Source organism: Bombus pascuorum, chromosome 12, assembly GCF_905332965.1.
Source record: "Bombus pascuorum chromosome 12, iyBomPasc1.1, whole genome shotgun sequence".
NCBI classification, from domain to species: Eukaryota; Metazoa; Arthropoda; class Insecta; order Hymenoptera; family Apidae; genus Bombus; species Bombus pascuorum.
Window position 1 is genome coordinate 3,676,142 of NC_083499.1, and position 20,954 is coordinate 3,697,095.

Genomic DNA, 20,954 nt, shown 5'->3' on the forward strand with positions numbered 1-20,954 from the left:
TAGTATATAACGTTATACGTTATAACGTAATACTATATAACGTCAAACGTTATAAGGTAATAGTATATAACGTTATACGTTATAAGGTAATAGTACATAACGTTATACGTTATACCGTAATACTATATAACGTCAAACGTTATAAGGTAATGCTATATAATGTTATACGTTATAAGCTAATACTATATAACGTTATACGTTATAAGCTAATAGTATATAACGTTATACGTTATAACGTAATACTATATATTTCAAACGTTATAAGGTAATAGCATATAACGTTATACGTTATAAGCTAATAGTACATAACGTTATACGCCATACCGTAATACTATATAACGCTATACGTTATAAGGTAATAGTATATAACGTTATACGTTATACAGTAATACTATATAATGTTATACGTTATAAGCTAATAGTATATAACGCAATACGTTATACCGTAATACTATATAACGATATACGTTATAAGCTAATAGTATATAACGTTACACGTTATGACGTAATACTATATAACGTCAAACGTTATAAGGTAATAGTATATAACGTTATACGTTATAAGCTAATAGTATATAACGTAGTACGTTATACCGTAATACTATATAACGTTATACGTTACAAGCTAATAGTATATAACGTTATACGTTATAACGTAATACTATATAACGTCAAACGTTATAAGGTAATACTATATAACGTTATACGTTATAAGCTAATATTATATAACGTTACACGTTATAACGTAATACTATATAACGTCAAACGTTATAAGGTAATAGTATATAACGTTATACGTTATAAGCTAATAGTATATAACGTAGTACGTTATACCGTAATACTATATAACGTTATACGTTACAAGCTAATACTATATAACGTTATACGTTATAAGCTAATAGTATATAACGTTACACGTTATGACGTAATACTATATAACGTCAAACGTTATAACGTAATAATATATAACGTCAAACGTTATAAGGTAATAGTACATAACGTTATACGTCATACCGTAATACTATATAACGCTATACGTTATAAGGTAATACTATATAACGTTATACGTTATAAGCTAATACTATATAACGTATTACGTTATAAGGTAATACTATATAACATTATACGTTATAAGCCAATACTATATAACGTTATACGTTATAAGCTAATAGTATATAACGTTATACGTTATAACGTAAAAATATGTAACGTCAAACGTTATAAGGTAATGGTATATAATGTTATACGTTATAAGCTAATAGTATATAACGTTATACGTTATAACGTAATACTATATAACGTCAAACGTTATAAGGTAATAGTATATAACGTTATACGTTATAAGGTAATAGTACATAACGTTATACGTTATAAGGTAATAGTATATAACGTTATACGTTATACCGTAATACTATATAACGCTATACGTTATAAGGTAATACTATATAACGTTATACGTTATAAGCTAATAGTATATAACGTTATACGTTATAACGTAGTACTATATAACGTCAAACGTTATAAGGTAATAGTATATAACGTTATACGTTATAAGGTAATAGTACATAACGTTATACGTTATAAGGTAATAGTACATAACCTTATACGTTATACCGTAATACTATATAACGCTATACGTTATAAGGTAATACTATATAACGCTATACGTTATAAGGTAATACTATATAACGTTATACGTTATAAGCTAATAGTATATAACGTTATACGTTATAACGTAATAATATATAACGTCAAACGTTATAAGGTAATAGTATATAACGTTATACGTTATAAGCTAATAGTACATAACGTTATACATCATACCGTAATACTATATAACGCTATACGTTAGAAGGTAATACTATATAACGTTATACGTTATAAGCCAATACTATATAACGTTATACGTTATAAGCTAATAGTATATAACGTTATACGTTATAACGTAAAAATATGTAACGTCAAACGTTATAAGGTAATAGTATATAATGTTATACGTTATAAGCTAATAGTATATAACGTTATACGTTATAACGTAATACTATATAACGTCAAACGTTATAAGGTAATAGTATATAACGTTATACGTTATAAGGTAATAGTACATAACGTTATACGTTATAAGGTAATAGTACATAACGTTATACGTTATACCGTAATACTATATAACGTCAAACGATATAAGCTAATACTATATAACGTTATACGTTATAAGCTAATGGTATATAACGTTATACGTTATAACGTAATAATATATAACGTCAAACGTTATAAGGTAATAGTATATAACGTTATACGTTATAAGCTAATAGTACATAACGTTATAGATCATACCGTAATACTATATAACGCTATACGTTAGAAGGTAATACTATATAACGTTATACGTTATAAGCTAATAGTATATAACGTTATACGTTATAACGAAGTACTATATAACGTCAAACGTTATAAGGTAATAGTATATAACGTTATACGTTATAATATAATAGTACATAACCTTATACGTTATACCGTAATACTATATAACGCTATACGTTATAAGGTAATACTATATAACGTTATACGTTATACCGTAATACTATATAACGCTATACGTTATAAGGTTATACTATATAACGTTATACGTTATAAGCTAATACTATATAACGTTATACGTTATAAGGTAATACTATATAACGTTATACGTTATAAGCTAATAGTATATAACATTATACGTTATAAGCTAATAGTATATACCGTTATACGTTATAACGTAATACTATATAACGTCAAACGTTATAAGGTAATAGTATATAACGTTATACGTTATAAGGTAATAGTACATAACGTTATACGTCATACCGTATTACTATATAACGCTATACGTTATAAGGTAATACTATATAACGTTATACGTTATAAGCTAATATTATATAACGTATTACGTTATAAGGTAATACTATATAACATTATACGTTACAAGCCAATACTATATAACGTTATACGTTATAAGGTAATAGTATATAATGTTATACGTTATAAGTTAATAGTATATAACGTTATACGTTATAAGCTAATAGTATATAACGTTATACGTCATACCGTAATACTATATAACGCTATACGTTATAAGGTAATACTATATAACGTTATACGTTATAAGCTAATACTATATATCGTTATACGTTATAACGTAATAATATATAACGTCAAAAGTTATAAGGTAATAGTATATAATGTTATACGTTATAAGCTAATACTATATAACGTTATACGTTATAAGCTAATAGTATATAACGTTATACGTTATAACGTAATACTATATATTTCAAACGTTATAAGGTAATAGTATATAACGTTATACGTTATAAGGTAATAGTACATAACGTTATACGTTATACCGTAATACTATATAACGCTATACGTTATAAGGTAATACTATATAACGTTATACGTTATAAGCTAATACTATATAACGTATTACGTTATAAGGTAATACTATATAACATTATACGTTATAAGCCAATACTATATAACGTTATACGTTATAAGCTAATAGTATATAACGTTATACGTTATAACGTAATAATATATAACGTCAAACGTTATAAGGTAATAGTATATAATGTTATACGTTATAAGCTAATAGTATATAACGTTATACGTTATAAGCTAATAGTATATAACGTTATACGTTATAACGTAATACTATATAACGTCAAACGTTATAAGAGGTAATAGTATATAACGTTATACGTTATAAGGTAATAGTACATAACGTTATACGTTATACCGTAATACTATATAACGTCAAACGTTATAAGGTAATACTATATAATGTTATACGTTATAAGCTAATACTATATAACGTTATACGTTATAAGCTAATAGTATATAACGTTATACGTTATAACGTAATACTATATATTTCAAACGTTATAAGGTAATAGCATATAACGTTATACGTTATAAGCTAATAGTACATAACGTTATACGCCATACCGTAATACTATATAACGCTATACGTTATAAGGTAATAGTATATAACGTTATACGTTATACCGTAATACTATATAATGTTATACGTTATAAGCTAATAGTACATAACGTTATACGTTATACCGTAATACTATATAACGCTATACGTTATAAGGTAATACTATATAACGTTATACGTTATAAGCTAATACTATATAACGTATTACGTTATAAGGTAATACTATATAACATTATACGTTATAAGCCAATACTATATAACGTTATACGTTATAAGCTAATAGTATATAACGTTATACGTTATAACGTAATAATATATAACGTCAAACGTTATAAGGTAATAGTATATAATGTTATACGTTATAAGCTAATAGTATATAACGTTATACGTTATAAGCTAATAGTATATAACGTTATACGTTATAACGTAATACTATATAACGTCAAACGTTATAAGGTAATAGTATATAACGTTATACGTTATAAGGTAATAGTACATAACGTTATACGTTATACCGTAATACTATATAACGTCAAACGTTATAAGGTAATACTATATAATGTTATACGTTATAAGCTAATACTATATAACGTTATACGTTATAAGCTAATAGTATATAACGTTATACGTTATAACGTAATACTATATATTTCAAACGTTATAAGGTAATAGCATATAACGTTATACGTTATAAGCTAATAGTACATAACGTTATACGCCATACCGTAATACTATATAACGCTATACGTTATAAGGTAATAGTATATAACGTTATACGTTATACCGTAATACTATATAATGTTATACGTTATAAGCTAATAGTATATAACGCAATACGTTATACCGTAATACTATATAACGATATACGTTATAAGCTAATAGTATATAACGTTACACGTTATGACGTAATACTATATAACGTCAAACGTTATAAGGTAATAGTATATAACGTTATACGTTATAAGCTAATAGTATATAACGTAGTACGTTATACCGTAATACTATATAACGTTATACGTTACAAGCTAATAGTATATAACGTTATACGTTATAACGTAATACTATATAACGTCAAACGTTATAAGGTAATACTATATAACGTTATACGTTATAAGCTAATATTATATAACGTTACACGTTATAACGTAATACTATATAACGTCAAACGTTATAAGGTAATAGTATATAACGTTATACGTTATAAGCTAATAGTATATAACGTAGTACGTTATACCGTAATACTATATAACGTTATACGTTACAAGCTAATACTATATAACGTTATACGTTATAAGCTAATAGTATATAACGTTATACGTTATAACGTAATAATATATAACGTCAAACGTTATAAGGTAATAGTACATAACGTTATACGTCATACCGTAATACTATATAACGCTATACGTTATAAGGTAATACTATATAACGTTATACGTTATAAGCTAATACTATATAACGTATTACGTTATAAGGTAATACTATATAACATTATACGTTATAAGCCAATACTATATAACGTTATACGTTATAAGCTAATAGTATATAACGTTATACGTTATAACGTAAAAATATGTAACGTCAAACGTTATAAGGTAATGGTATATAATGTTATACGTTATAAGCTAATAGTATATAACGTTATACGTTATAACGTAATACTATATAACGTCAAACGTTATAAGGTAATAGTATATAACGTTATACGTTATAAGGTAATAGTACATAACGTTATACGTTATAAGGTAATAGTACATAACGTTATACGTTATACCGTAATACTATATAACGCTATACGTTATAAGGTAATACTATATAACGTTATACGTTATAAGCTAATAGTATATAACGTTATACGTTATAACGTAGTACTATATAACGTCAAACGTTATAAGGTAATAGTATATAACGTTATACGTTATAAGGTAATAGTACATAACGTTATACGTTATAAGGTAATAGTACATAACCTTATACGTTATACCGTAATACTATATAACGCTATACGTTATAAGGTAATACTATATAACGCTATACGTTATAAGGTAATACTATATAACGTTATACGTTATAAGCTAATAGTATATAACGTTATACGTTATAACGTAATAATATATAACGTCAAACGTTATAAGGTAATAGTATATAACGTTATACGTTATAAGCTAATAGTACATAACGTTATACATCATACCGTAATACTATATAACGCTATACGTTAGAAGGTAATACTATATAAAGTTATACGTTATAAGCTAATAGTATATAACGTTATACGTTATAACGTAGTACTATATAACGTCAAACGTTATAAGGTAATAGTATATAACTTTATACGTTATAATATAATAGTACATAACCTTATACGTTATACCGTAATACTATATAACGCTATACGTTATAAGGTAATACTATATAACGTTATACGTTATAAGCTAATACTATATAACGTTATACGTTATAAGGTAATACTATATAACGTTATACGTTATAAGCTAATACTATATAACGTTATACGTTATAAGGTAATAGTATATAACGTTATACGTTATAAGGTAATAGTTTATAACGTTATACGTTATAAGGTAATAGTACATAACGTTATACGTCATACCGTAATACTATATAACGCTATACGTTATAAGGTAATACTATATAACGTTATACGTTATAAGCTAATACTATATATCGTTATACGTTATAACGTAATAATATATAACGTCAAACGTTATAAGGTAATAGTATATAATGTTATACGTTATAAGCTAATACTATATAACGTTATACGTTATAAGCTAATAGTATATAACGTTATACGTTATAACGTAATACTATATATTTCAAACGTTATAAGGTAATAGTATATAACGTTATACGTTATAAGGTAATAGTACATAACGTTATACGTTATACCGTAATACTATATAACGCTATACGTTATAAGGTAATACTATATAACGTTATACGTAATAAGCTAATACTATATAACGTATTACGTTATAAGGTAATACTATATAACATTATACGTTATAAGCCAATACTATATAACGTTATACGTTATAAGCTAATAGTATATAACGTTATACGTTATAAGCCAATACTATATAACGTTATACGTTATAAGCTAATAGTATATAACGTTATACGTTATAACGTAAAAATATGTAACGTCAAACGTTATAAGGTAATAGTATATAATGTTATACGTTATAAGCTAATAGTATATAACGTTATACGTTATAACGTAATACTATATAACGTCAAACGTTATAAGGTAATAGTATATAACGTTATACGTTATAAGGTAATAGTACATAACGTTATACGTTATAAGGTAATAGTACATAACGTTATACGTTATACCGTAATACCATATAACGTATTACGTTATAAGGTAATACTATATAACATTATACGTTATAAGCCAATACTATATAACATTATACGTTATAAGCTAATAGTATATAACGTTATACGTTATAACGTAATTATATATAACGTCAAACGTTATAAGGTAATAGTATATAATGTTATACGTTATAAGCTAATACTATATAACGTTATACGTTATAAGCTAATAGTATATAACGTTATACGTTATAGCGTAATACTATATATTTCAAACGTTATAAGGTAATAGTATATAACGTTATACGTTATAAGGTAATAGTACATAACGTTATACGTCATACCGTATTACTATATAACGCTATACGTTATAAGGTAATACTATATAATGTTATACGTTATAAGCTAATATTATATAACGTTACACGTTATAACGTAATACTATATAACGTCAAACGTTATAAGGTAATAGTATATAACGTTATACGTTATAAGCTAATAGTATATAACGTAGTACGTTATACCGTAATACTATATAACGTTATACGTTACAAGCTAATACTATATAACGTTATACGTTATAACGTAATACTATATAACGTCAAACGTTATAAGGTAATACTATATAACGTTATACGTTATAAGCTAATATTATATAACGTTACACGTTATAACGTAATACTATATAACGTCAAACGTTATAAGGTAATAGTATATAACGTTATACGTTATAAGCTAATAGTATATAACGTAGTACGTTATACCGTAATACTATATAACGTTATACGTTACAAGCTAATACTATATAACGTTATACGTTATAAGCTAATAGTATATAACGTTATACGTTATAACGTAATAATATATAACGTCAAACGTTATAAGGTAATAGTACATAACGTTATACGTCATACCGTAATACTATATAACGCTATACGTTATAAGGTAATACTATATAACGTTATACGTTATAAGCTAATACTATATAACGTATTACGTTATAAGGTAATACTATATAACATTATACGTTATAAGCCAATACTATATAACGTTATACGTTATAAGCTAATAGTATATAACGTTATACGTTATAACGTAAAAATATGTAACGTCAAACGTTATAAGGTAATGGTATATAATGTTATACGTTATAAGCTAATAGTATATAACGTTATACGTTATAACGTAATACTATATAACGTCAAACGTTATAAGGTAATAGTATATAACGTTATACGTTATAAGGTAATAGTACATAACGTTATACGTTATAAGGTAATAGTACATAACGTTATACGTTATACCGTAATACTATATAACGCTATACGTTATAAGGTAATACTATATAACGTTATACGTTATAAGCTAATAGTATATAACGTTATACGTTATAACGTAGTACTATATAACGTCAAACGTTATAAGGTAATAGTATATAACGTTATACGTTATAAGGTAATAGTACATAACGTTATACGTTATAAGGTAATAGTACATAACCTTATACGTTATACCGTAATACTATATAACGCTATACGTTATAAGGTAATACTATATAACGCTATACGTTATAAGGTAATACTATATAACGTTATACGTTATAAGCTAATAGTATATAACGTTATACGTTATAACGTAATAATATATAACGTCAAACGTTATAAGGTAATAGTATATAACGTTATACGTTATAAGCTAATAGTACATAACGTTATACATCATACCGTAATACTATATAACGCTATACGTTAGAAGGTAATACTATATAACGTTATACGTTATAAGCTAATAGTATATAACGTTATACGTTATAACGTAGTACTATATAACGTCAAACGTTATAAGGTAATAGTATATAACGTTATACGTTATAATATAATAGTACATAACCTTATACGTTATACCGTAATACTATATAACGCTATACGTTATAAGGTAATACTATATAACGTTATACGTTATAAGCTAATACTATATAACGTTATACGTTATAAGGTAATACTATATAACGTTATACGTTATAAGCTAATACTATATAACGTTATACGTTATAAGGTAATAGTATATAACGTTATACGTTATAAGGTAATAGTTTATAACGTTATACGTTATAAGGTAATAGTACATAACGTTATACGTCATACCGTAATACTATATAACGCTATACGTTATAAGGTAATACTATATAACGTTATACGTTATAAGCTAATACTATATATCGTTATACGTTATAACGTAATAATATATAACGTCAAACGTTATAAGGTAATAGTATATAATGTTATACGTTATAAGCTAATACTATATAACGTTATACGTTATAAGCTAATAGTATATAACGTTATACGTTATAACGTAATACTATATATTTCAAACGTTATAAGGTAATAGTATATAACGTTATACGTTATAAGGTAATAGTACATAACGTTATACGTTATACCGTAATACTATATAACGCTATACGTTATAAGGTAATACTATATAACGTTATACGTTATAAGCTAATACTATATAACGTATTACGTTATAAGGTAATACTATATAACATTATACGTTATAAGCCAATACTATATAACGTTATACGTTATAAGCTAATAGTATATAACGTTATACGTTATAAGCCAATACTATATAACGTTATACGTTATAAGCTAATAGTATATAACGTTATACGTTATAACGTAAAAATATGTAACGTCAAACGTTATAAGGTAATAGTATATAATGTTATACGTTATAAGCTAATAGTATATAACGTTATACGTTATAACGTAATACTATATAACGTCAAACGTTATAAGGTAATAGTATATAACGTTATACGTTATAAGGTAATAGTACATAACGTTATACGTTATAAGGTAATAGTACATAACGTTATACGTTATACCGTAATACCATATAACGTATTACGTTATAAGGTAATACTATATAACATTATACGTTATAAGCCAATACTATATAACATTATACGTTATAAGCTAATAGTATATAACGTTATACGTTATAACGTAATTATATATAACGTCAAACGTTATAAGGTAATAGTATATAATGTTATACGTTATAAGCTAATACTATATAACGTTATACGTTATAAGCTAATAGTATATAACGTTATACGTTATAGCGTAATACTATATATTTCAAACGTTATAAGGTAATAGTATATAACGTTATACGTTATAAGGTAATAGTACATAACGTTATACGTCATACCGTATTACTATATAACGCTATACGTTATAAGGTAATACTATATAATGTTATACGTTATAAGCTAATATTATATAACGTATTACGTTATAAGGTAATACTATATAACGCTATACGTTATAAGGTAATACTATATAACGTTATACGTTATAAGCTAATACTATATAACGTTATACGTTATAAGCTAATAGTATATAACGTTATACGTTATAACGTAATACTATATAACGCTATACGTTATAAGGTAATACTATATAACGTTATACGTTATAAGCTAATACTATATAACGTTATACGTTATAAGGTAATACTATATAACGTTATACGTTATAAGCTAATACTATATAACGTTATACGTTATAAGGTAATAGTTTATAACGTTATACGTTATAAGGTAATAGTTTATAACGTTATACGTTATAAGGTAATAGTACATAACGTTATACGTCATACCGTAATACTATATAACGCTATACGTTATAAGGTAATACTATATAACGTTATACGTTATAAGCTAATACTATATAACGTATTACGTTATAAGGTAATAGTATATAACATTATACGTTATAAGCCAATACTATAGAACGTTATACGTTATAACGTAAAAATATGTAACGTCAAACGTTATAAGCTAATAGTATATAACGTTATACGTTATAACGTAATACTATATAACGTCAAACGTTATAAGGTAATAGTATATAACGTTATACGTTATAAGGTAATAGTACATAACGTTATACGTTATAAGGTAATAGTACATAACGTTATACGTTATACCGTAATACTATATAACGTCAAACGATATAAGCTAATACTATATAACGTTATACGTTATAAGCTAATAGTATATAACGTTATACGTTATAACGTAATAATATATAACGTCAAACGTTATAAGGTAATAGTATATAACGTTATACGTTATAAGCTAATAGTACATAACGTTATAGATCATACCGTAATACTATATAACGCTATACGTTAGAAGGTAATACTATATAACGTTATACGTTATAAGCTAATAGTATATAACGTTATACGTTATAACGAAGTACTATATAACGTCAAACGTTATAAGGTAATAGTATATAACGTTATACGTTATAATATAATAGTACATAACCTTATACGTTATACCGTAATACTATATAACGCTATACGTTATAAGGTAATACTATATAACGTTATACGTTATACCGTAATACTATATAACGCTATACGTTATAAGGTTATACTATATAACGTTATACGTTATAAGCTAATACTATATAACGTTATACGTTATAAGGTAATACTATATAACGTTATACGTTATAAGCTAATAGTATATAACATTATACGTTATAAGCTAATAGTATATACCGTTATACGTTATAACGTAATACTATATAACGTCAAACGTTATAAGGTAATAGTATATAACGTTATACGTTATAAGGTAATAGTACATAACGTTATACGTCATACCGTATTACTATATAACGCTATACGTTATAAGGTAATACTATATAACGTTATACGTTATAAGCTAATATTATATAACGTATTACGTTATAAGGTAATACTATATAACATTATACGTTACAAGCCAATACTATATAACGTTATACGTTATAAGGTAATAGTATATAATGTTATACGTTATAAGCTAATAGTATATAACGTTATACGTTATAAGCTAATAGTATATAACGTTATACGTCATACCGTAATACTATATAACGCTATACGTTATAAGGTAATGCTATATAACGTTATACGTTATAAGCTAATACTATATATCGTTATAAGTTATAACGTAATAATATATAACGTCAAAAGTTATAAGGTAATAGTATATAATGTTATACGTTATAAGCTAATACTATATAACGTTATACGTTATAAGCTAATAGTATATAACGTTATACGTTATAACGTAATACTATATATTTCAAACGTTATAAGGTAATAGTATATAACGTTATACGTTATAAGGTAATAGTACATAACGTTATACGTTATACCGTAATACTATATAACGCTATACGTTATAAGGTAATACTATATAACGTTATACGTTATAAGCTAATACTATATAACGTATTACGTTATAAGGTAATACTATATAACATTATACGTTATAAGCCAATACTATATAACGTTATACGTTATAAGCTAATAGTATATAACGTTATACGTTATAAGCTAATAGTATATAACGTTATACGTTATAACGTAATACTATATAACGTCAAACGTTATAAGAGGTAATAGTATATAACGTTATACGTTATAAGGTAATAGTACATAACGTTATACGTTATACCGTAATACTATATAACGTCAAACGTTATAAGGTAATACTATATAATGTTATACGTTATAAGCTAATACTATATAACGTTATACGTTATAAGCTAATAGTATATAACGTTATACGTTATAACGTAATACTATATATTTCAAACGTTATAAGGTAATAGCATATAACGTTATACGTTATAAGCTAATAGTACATAACGTTATACGCCATACCGTAATACTATATAACGCTATACGTTATAAGGTAATAGTATATAACGTTATACGTTATACCGTAATACTATATAATGTTATACGTTATAAGCTAATAGTATATACCGTTATACGTTATAACGTAATACTATATAACGTCAAACGTTATAAGGTAATAGTATATAACGTTATACGTTATAAGGTAATAGTACATAACGTTATACGTCATACCGTATTACTATATAACGCTATACGTTATAAGGTAATACTATATAACGTTATACGTTATAAGCTAATATTATATAACGTATTACGTTATAAGGTAATACTATATAACATTATACGTTACAAGCCAATACTATATAACGTTATACGTTATAAGGTAATAGTATATAATGTTATACGTTATAAGCTAATAGTATATAACGTTATACGTTATAAGCTAATAGTACATAACGTTATACGTTATAACGTAATACTATATAACGCTATACGTTATAAGGTAATACTATATAACGCTATACGTTATAAGGTAATACTATATAACGTTATACGTTATAAGCTAATACTATATAACGTTATACGTTATAAGGTAATACTATATAACGTTATACGTTATAAGCTAATACTATATAACGTTATACGTTATAAGGTAATAGTTTATAACGTTATACGTTATAAGGTAATAGTTTATAACGTTATACGTTATAAGGTAATAGTACATAACGTTATACGTCATACCGTAATACTATATAACGCTATACGTTATAAGGTAATACTATATAACGTTATACGTTATAAGCTAATACTATATAACGTATTACGTTATAAGGTAATACTATATAACATTATACGTTATAAGCCAATACTATATAACGTTATACGTTATAAGCTAATAGTATATAACGTTATACGTTATAACGTAAAAATATGTAACGTCAAACGTTATAAGGTAATAGTATATAATGTTATACGTTATAAGCTAATAGTATATAACGTTATACGTTATAACGTAATACTATATAACGTCAAACGTTATAAGGTAATAGTATATAACGTTATACGTTATAAGGTAATAGTACATAACGTTATACGTTATAAGGTAATAGTACATAACGTTATACGTTATACCGTAATACTATATAACGTCAAACGTTATAAGCTAATACTATATAACGTTATACGTTATAAGCTAATAGTATATAACGTTATACGTTATAAGCTAATAGTATATAACGTTATACGTTATAAGGTAACAGTTTATAACGTTATACGTTATAAGGTAATAGTACATAACGTTATACGTCATACCGTAATACTATATAACGCTATACGTTATAAGGTAATACTATATAACGTTATACGTTATAAGCTAATACTATATATCGTTATACGTTATAACGTAATAATATATAACGTCAAACGTTATAAGGTAATAGTATATAATGTTATACGTTATAAGCTAATACTATATAACGTTATACGTTATAAGCTAATAGTATATAACGTTATACGTTATAACGTAATACTATATATTTCAAACGTTATAAGGTAATAGTATATAACGTTATACGTTATAAGGTAATAGTACATAACGTTATACGTTATACCGTAATACTATATAACGCTATACGTTATAAGGTAATACTATATAACGTTATACGTTATAAGCTAATACTATATAACGTATTACGTTATAAGGTAATACTATATAACATTATACGTAATAAGCCAATACTATATAACGTTATACGTTATAAGCTAATAGTATATAACGTTATACGTTATAACGTAATAATATATAACGTCAAACGTTATAAGGTAATAGTATATAATGTTATACGTTATAAGCTAATAGTATATAACGTTATACGTTATAAGCTAATAGTATATAACGTTATACGTTATAACGTAATACTATATAACGTCAAACATTATAAGGTAATAGTATATAACGTTATACGTTATAAGGTAATAGTACATAACGTTATACGTTATACCGTAATACTATATAACGTCAAACGTTATAAGGTAATACTATATAATGTTATACGTTATAAGCTAATACTATATAACGTTATACGTTATAAGCTAATAGTATATAACGTTATACGTTATAACGTAATACTATATATTTCAAACGTTATAAGGTAATAGCATATAACGTTATACGTTATAAGCTAATAGTACATAACGTTATACGCCATACCGTAATACTATATAACGCTATACGTTATAAGGTAATAGTATATAACGTTATACGTTATACCGTAATACTATATAATGTTATACGTTATAAGCTAATAGTATATAACGCAATACGTTATACCGTAATACTATATAACGATATACGTTATAAGCTAATAGTATATAACGTTACGCGTTATGACGTAATACTATATAACGTCAAACGTTATAAGGTAATAGTATATAACGTTATACGTTATAAGCTAATAGTATATAACGTAGTACGTTATACCGTAATACTATATAACGTTATACGTTACAAGCTAATAGTATATAACGTTATACGTTATAACGTAATACTATATAACGTCAAACGTTATAAGGTAATACTATATAACGTTATACGTTATAAGCTAATATTATATAACGTTACACGTTATAACGTAATACTATATAACGTCAAACGTTATAAGGTAATAGTATATAACGTTATACGTTATAAGCTAATACTATATAACGTTATACGTTATAAGGTAATACTATATAACGTTATACGTTATAAGCTAATATTATATAACGTTACACGTTATAACGTAATACTATATAACGTCAAACGTTATAAGGTAATAGTATATAACGTTATACGTTATAAGCTAATAGTATATAACGTAGTACGTTATACCGTAATACTATATAACGTTATACGTTATAAGCTAATACTATATAACGTTATACGTTATAAGCTAATAGTATATAACGTTATACGTTATAAGGTAATACTTTATAACGTTATACGTTATAAGGTAATAGTATATAACGTTATACGTTATAAGCTAATAGTATATAACGTTATACGTTATAACGTAATAATATATAACGTCAAACGTTATAAGGTAATAGTATATAACGTTATACGTTATAAGCTAATAGTACATAACGTTATACGTTATAACGTAATAATATATAACGTCAAACGTTATAAGGTAATAGTATATAACGTTATACGTTATAAGCTAATAGTATATAACTTAGTACGTTATACCGTAATACTATATAACGTTATACGTTATAAGCTAATAGTATATAACGTTATACGTTATAACGTAATAATATATAACGTCAAACGTTATAAGGTAATAGTACATAACGTTATACGTTATACCGTAATACTATATAACGCTATACGTTATAAGGTAATACTGTATAACGTTATACGTTATAAGCTAATACTATATAACGTTATACGTTATAAGCTAATAGTATATAACGTTATACGTTATAAGGTAATAGTTTATAATGTTATACGTTATAAGGTAATAGTACATAACGTTATACGTTATACCGTAATACCATATAACGTATTACGTTATAAGGTAATACTACATAACATTATACGTTATAAGCCAATAATATATAACATTATACGTTATAAGCTAATAGTATATAACGTTATACGTTATAACGTAATTATATATAACGTCAAACGTTATAAGGTAATAGTACATAATGTTATACGTTATAAGCTAATTCTATATAACGTTATACGTTATAAGCTAATAGTATATAACGTTATACGCTATAACGTAATACTATATAACGTTATACGTTATAAGCTAATACTATATAACGTTATACGTTATAAGGTAATAGTTTATAACGTTATACGTTATGAGGTAATACTATATAACGTTATACGTTATAAGCTAATACTATATAACGTTATACGTTATAACGTAATAATATATAACGTCAAACGTTATAAGGTAATAGTATACAATGTTATACGTTATAAGCTAATACTATATAACGTTATACGTTATAAGCTAATAGTATATAACGTTATACGTTATAACGTAATACTATATATTTCAAACGTTATAAGGTAATAGTATATAACGTTATACGTTATAACGTAATTATATATAACGTCAAACGTTATAAGGTAATAGTACATAATGTTATACGTTATAAGCTAATTCTATATAACGTTATACGTTATAAGCTAATAGTATATAACGCTATACGTTATAAGGTAATACTATATAACGTTATACGTTATAAGCTAACACTATATAACGTATTACGTTATAAGGTAATACTATATAACATTATACGTTATAAGCCAATACTATATAACGTTATACGTTATAAGCTAATAGTATATAACGTTATACGTTATAACGTAATAATATATAACGTCAAACGTTATAAGGTAATAGTATATAATGTTATACGTTATAAGCTAATAGTATATAACGTTATACGTTATAAGCTAATAGTATATAACGTTATACGTTATAACGTAATACTATATAACGCTATACGTTATAAGGTAATACTATATAACGTTATACGTTATAAGCTAATACTATATAACGTTATACGTTATAAGCTAATACTATATAACGTTATACGTTATAAGGTAATACTATATAACGTTATACGTTATAAGCTAATACTATATAACGTTATACGTTATAAGCTAATACTATATAACGTTATACGTTATAAGCTAATAGTATATAACGTTATACGTTATAAGGTAATACTTTATAACGTTATACGTTATACCGTAATACTATATAACGTTATACGTTATAAGCTAATACTATATAACGTTATACGTTATAAGCTAATACTATATAACGTTATACGTTATAAGCTAATAGTATATAACGTTATACGTTATAAGGTAATAGTTTATAACGTTATACGTTATAAGGTAATACTATATAACGTTATACGTTATAAGCTAATACTATATAACGTTATACGTTATAACGTAATAATATATAACGTCAAACGTTATAAGGTAATAGTATTCAATGTTATACGTTATAAGCTAATACTATATAACGTTATACGTTATAAGCTAATAGTATATAACGTTATACGTTATAACGTAATACTATATATTTCAAACGTTATAAGGTAATAGTATATAACGTTATACGTTATAAGGTAATAGTACATAACGTTATACGTTATTCCGTAATACTATATAACGCTATACGTTATAAGGTAATACTATATAACGTTATACGTTATAAGCTAACACTATATAACGTATTACGTTATAAGGTAATACTATATAACATTATACGTTATAAGCCAATACTATATAACGTTATACGTTATAAGCTAATAGTATATAACGTTATACGTTATAACGTAATAATATATAACGTCAAACGTTATAAGGTAATAGTATATAATGTTATACGTTATAAGCTAATAGTATATAACGTTATACGTTATAAGCTAATAGTATATAACGTTATACGTTATAACTTAATACTATATAACGCTATACGTTATAAGGTAATACTATATAACGTTATACGTTATAAGCTAATACTATATAACGTTATACGTTATAAGGTAATACTATATAACGTTATAGGTTATAAGCTAATACTATATAACGTTATACGTTATAAGCTAATAGTATATAACGTTATACGTTATAAGGTAATAGTTTATAACGTTATACGTTATAAGGTAATACTATATAACGTTATACGTTATAAGCTAATACTATATAACGTTATACGTTATAACGTAATAATATATAACGTCAAACGTTATAAGGTAATAGTATACAATGTTATACGTTATAAGCTAATACTATATAACGTTATACGTTATAAGGTAATACTATATAACGTTATACGTTATAAGCTAATATTATATAACGTTACACGTTATAACGTAATACTATATAACGTCAAACGTTATAAGGTAATAGTATATAACGTTATACGTTATAAGCTAATAGTATATAACGTAGTACGTTATAGCGTAATACTATATAACGTTATACGTTATAAGCTAATACTATATAACGTTATACGTTATAAGCTAATAGTATATAACGTTATACGTTATAAGGTAATACTTTATAACGTTATACGTTATAAGGTAATAGTATATAACGTTATACGTTATAAGCTAATAGTATATAACGTTATACGTTATAACGTAATAATATATAACGTCAAACGTTATAAGGTAATAGTATATAACGTTATACGTTATAAGCTAATAGTATATAACTTAGTACGTTATACCGTAATACTATATAACGCTATACGTTATAAGGTAATACTATATAACGTTATACGTTATAAGCTAATACTATATAACGTTATACGTTATAAGGTAATACTATATAACGTTATACGTTATAAGCTAATAGTATATAACGTTATACGTTATAAGGTAATAGTTTATAATGTTATACGTTATAAGGTAATAGTACATAACGTTATACGTTATAAGGTAATACTATATAACGTTATACGTTATAAGCTAATACTATATAACGTTATACGTTATAACGTAATAATATGTAACGTCAAAGGTGATTAGGTAATAGTATACAATGTTATACGTTATAAGCTAATACTATATAACGTTATACGTTATAAGCTAATAGTATATAACGTTATACGTTATAACGTAATACTATATATTTCAAACGTAATAAGGTAATAGTATATAACGTTATACGTTATAAGGTAATAGTACATAACGTTATACGTTATACCGTAATACTATATAACGCTATACGTTATAAGGTAATACTATATAACGTTATACGTTATAAGCCAACACTATATAACGTATTACGTTATAACGTAATACTATATAACGCTATACGTTATAAGGTAATACTATATAACGTTATACGTTATAAGCTAATACTATATAACGTTATACGTTATAAGGTAATACTATATAACGTTATACGTTATAAGCTAATACTATATAACGTTATACGTTATAAGCTAATAGTATATAACGTTATACGTTATAAGGTAATAGTTTATAACGTTATACGTTATAAGGTAATACTATATAACGTTATACGTTATAAGCTAGTACTATATAACGTTATACGTTATAACGTAATAATATATAACGTCAAACGTTATAAGGTAATAGTATACAATGTTATACGTTATAAGCTAATACTATATAACGTTATACGTTATAAGCTAATAGTATATAACGTTATACGTTATAACGTAATACTATATATTTCAAACGTTATAAGATAATAGTATATAACGTTATACGTTATAAGGTAATAGTACATAACGTTATACGTTATACCGTAATACTATATAACGCTATACGTTATAAGGTAATACTATATAACGTTATACGTTATAAGCTAATAGTATATAACGTTATACGTTATAAGGTAATAGTTTATAACGTTATACGTTATAAGCTAATAGTATATAACGTTATACGTTATAACGTAATACTATATATTTCAAACGTTATAAGATAATAGTATATAACGTTATACGTTATAAGCTAATACTATATAACGTTATACGTTATAAGGTAATACTATATAACGTTATACGTTATAAGCTAATACTATATAACGTTATACGTTATAAGCTAATAGTATATAACGTTATACGTTATAAGGTAATAGTTTATAACGTTATACGTTATAAGGTAATACTATATAACGTTATACGTTATAAGCTAATACTATATAACGTTATACGTTATAACGTAATAATATATAACGTCAAACGTTATAAGGTAATAGTATACAATGTTATACGTTATAAGCTAATACTATATAACGTTATACGTTATAAGGTAATACTATATAACGTTATACGTTATAAGCTAATATTATATAACGTTACACGTTATAACGTAATACTATATAACGTCAAACGTTGTAAGG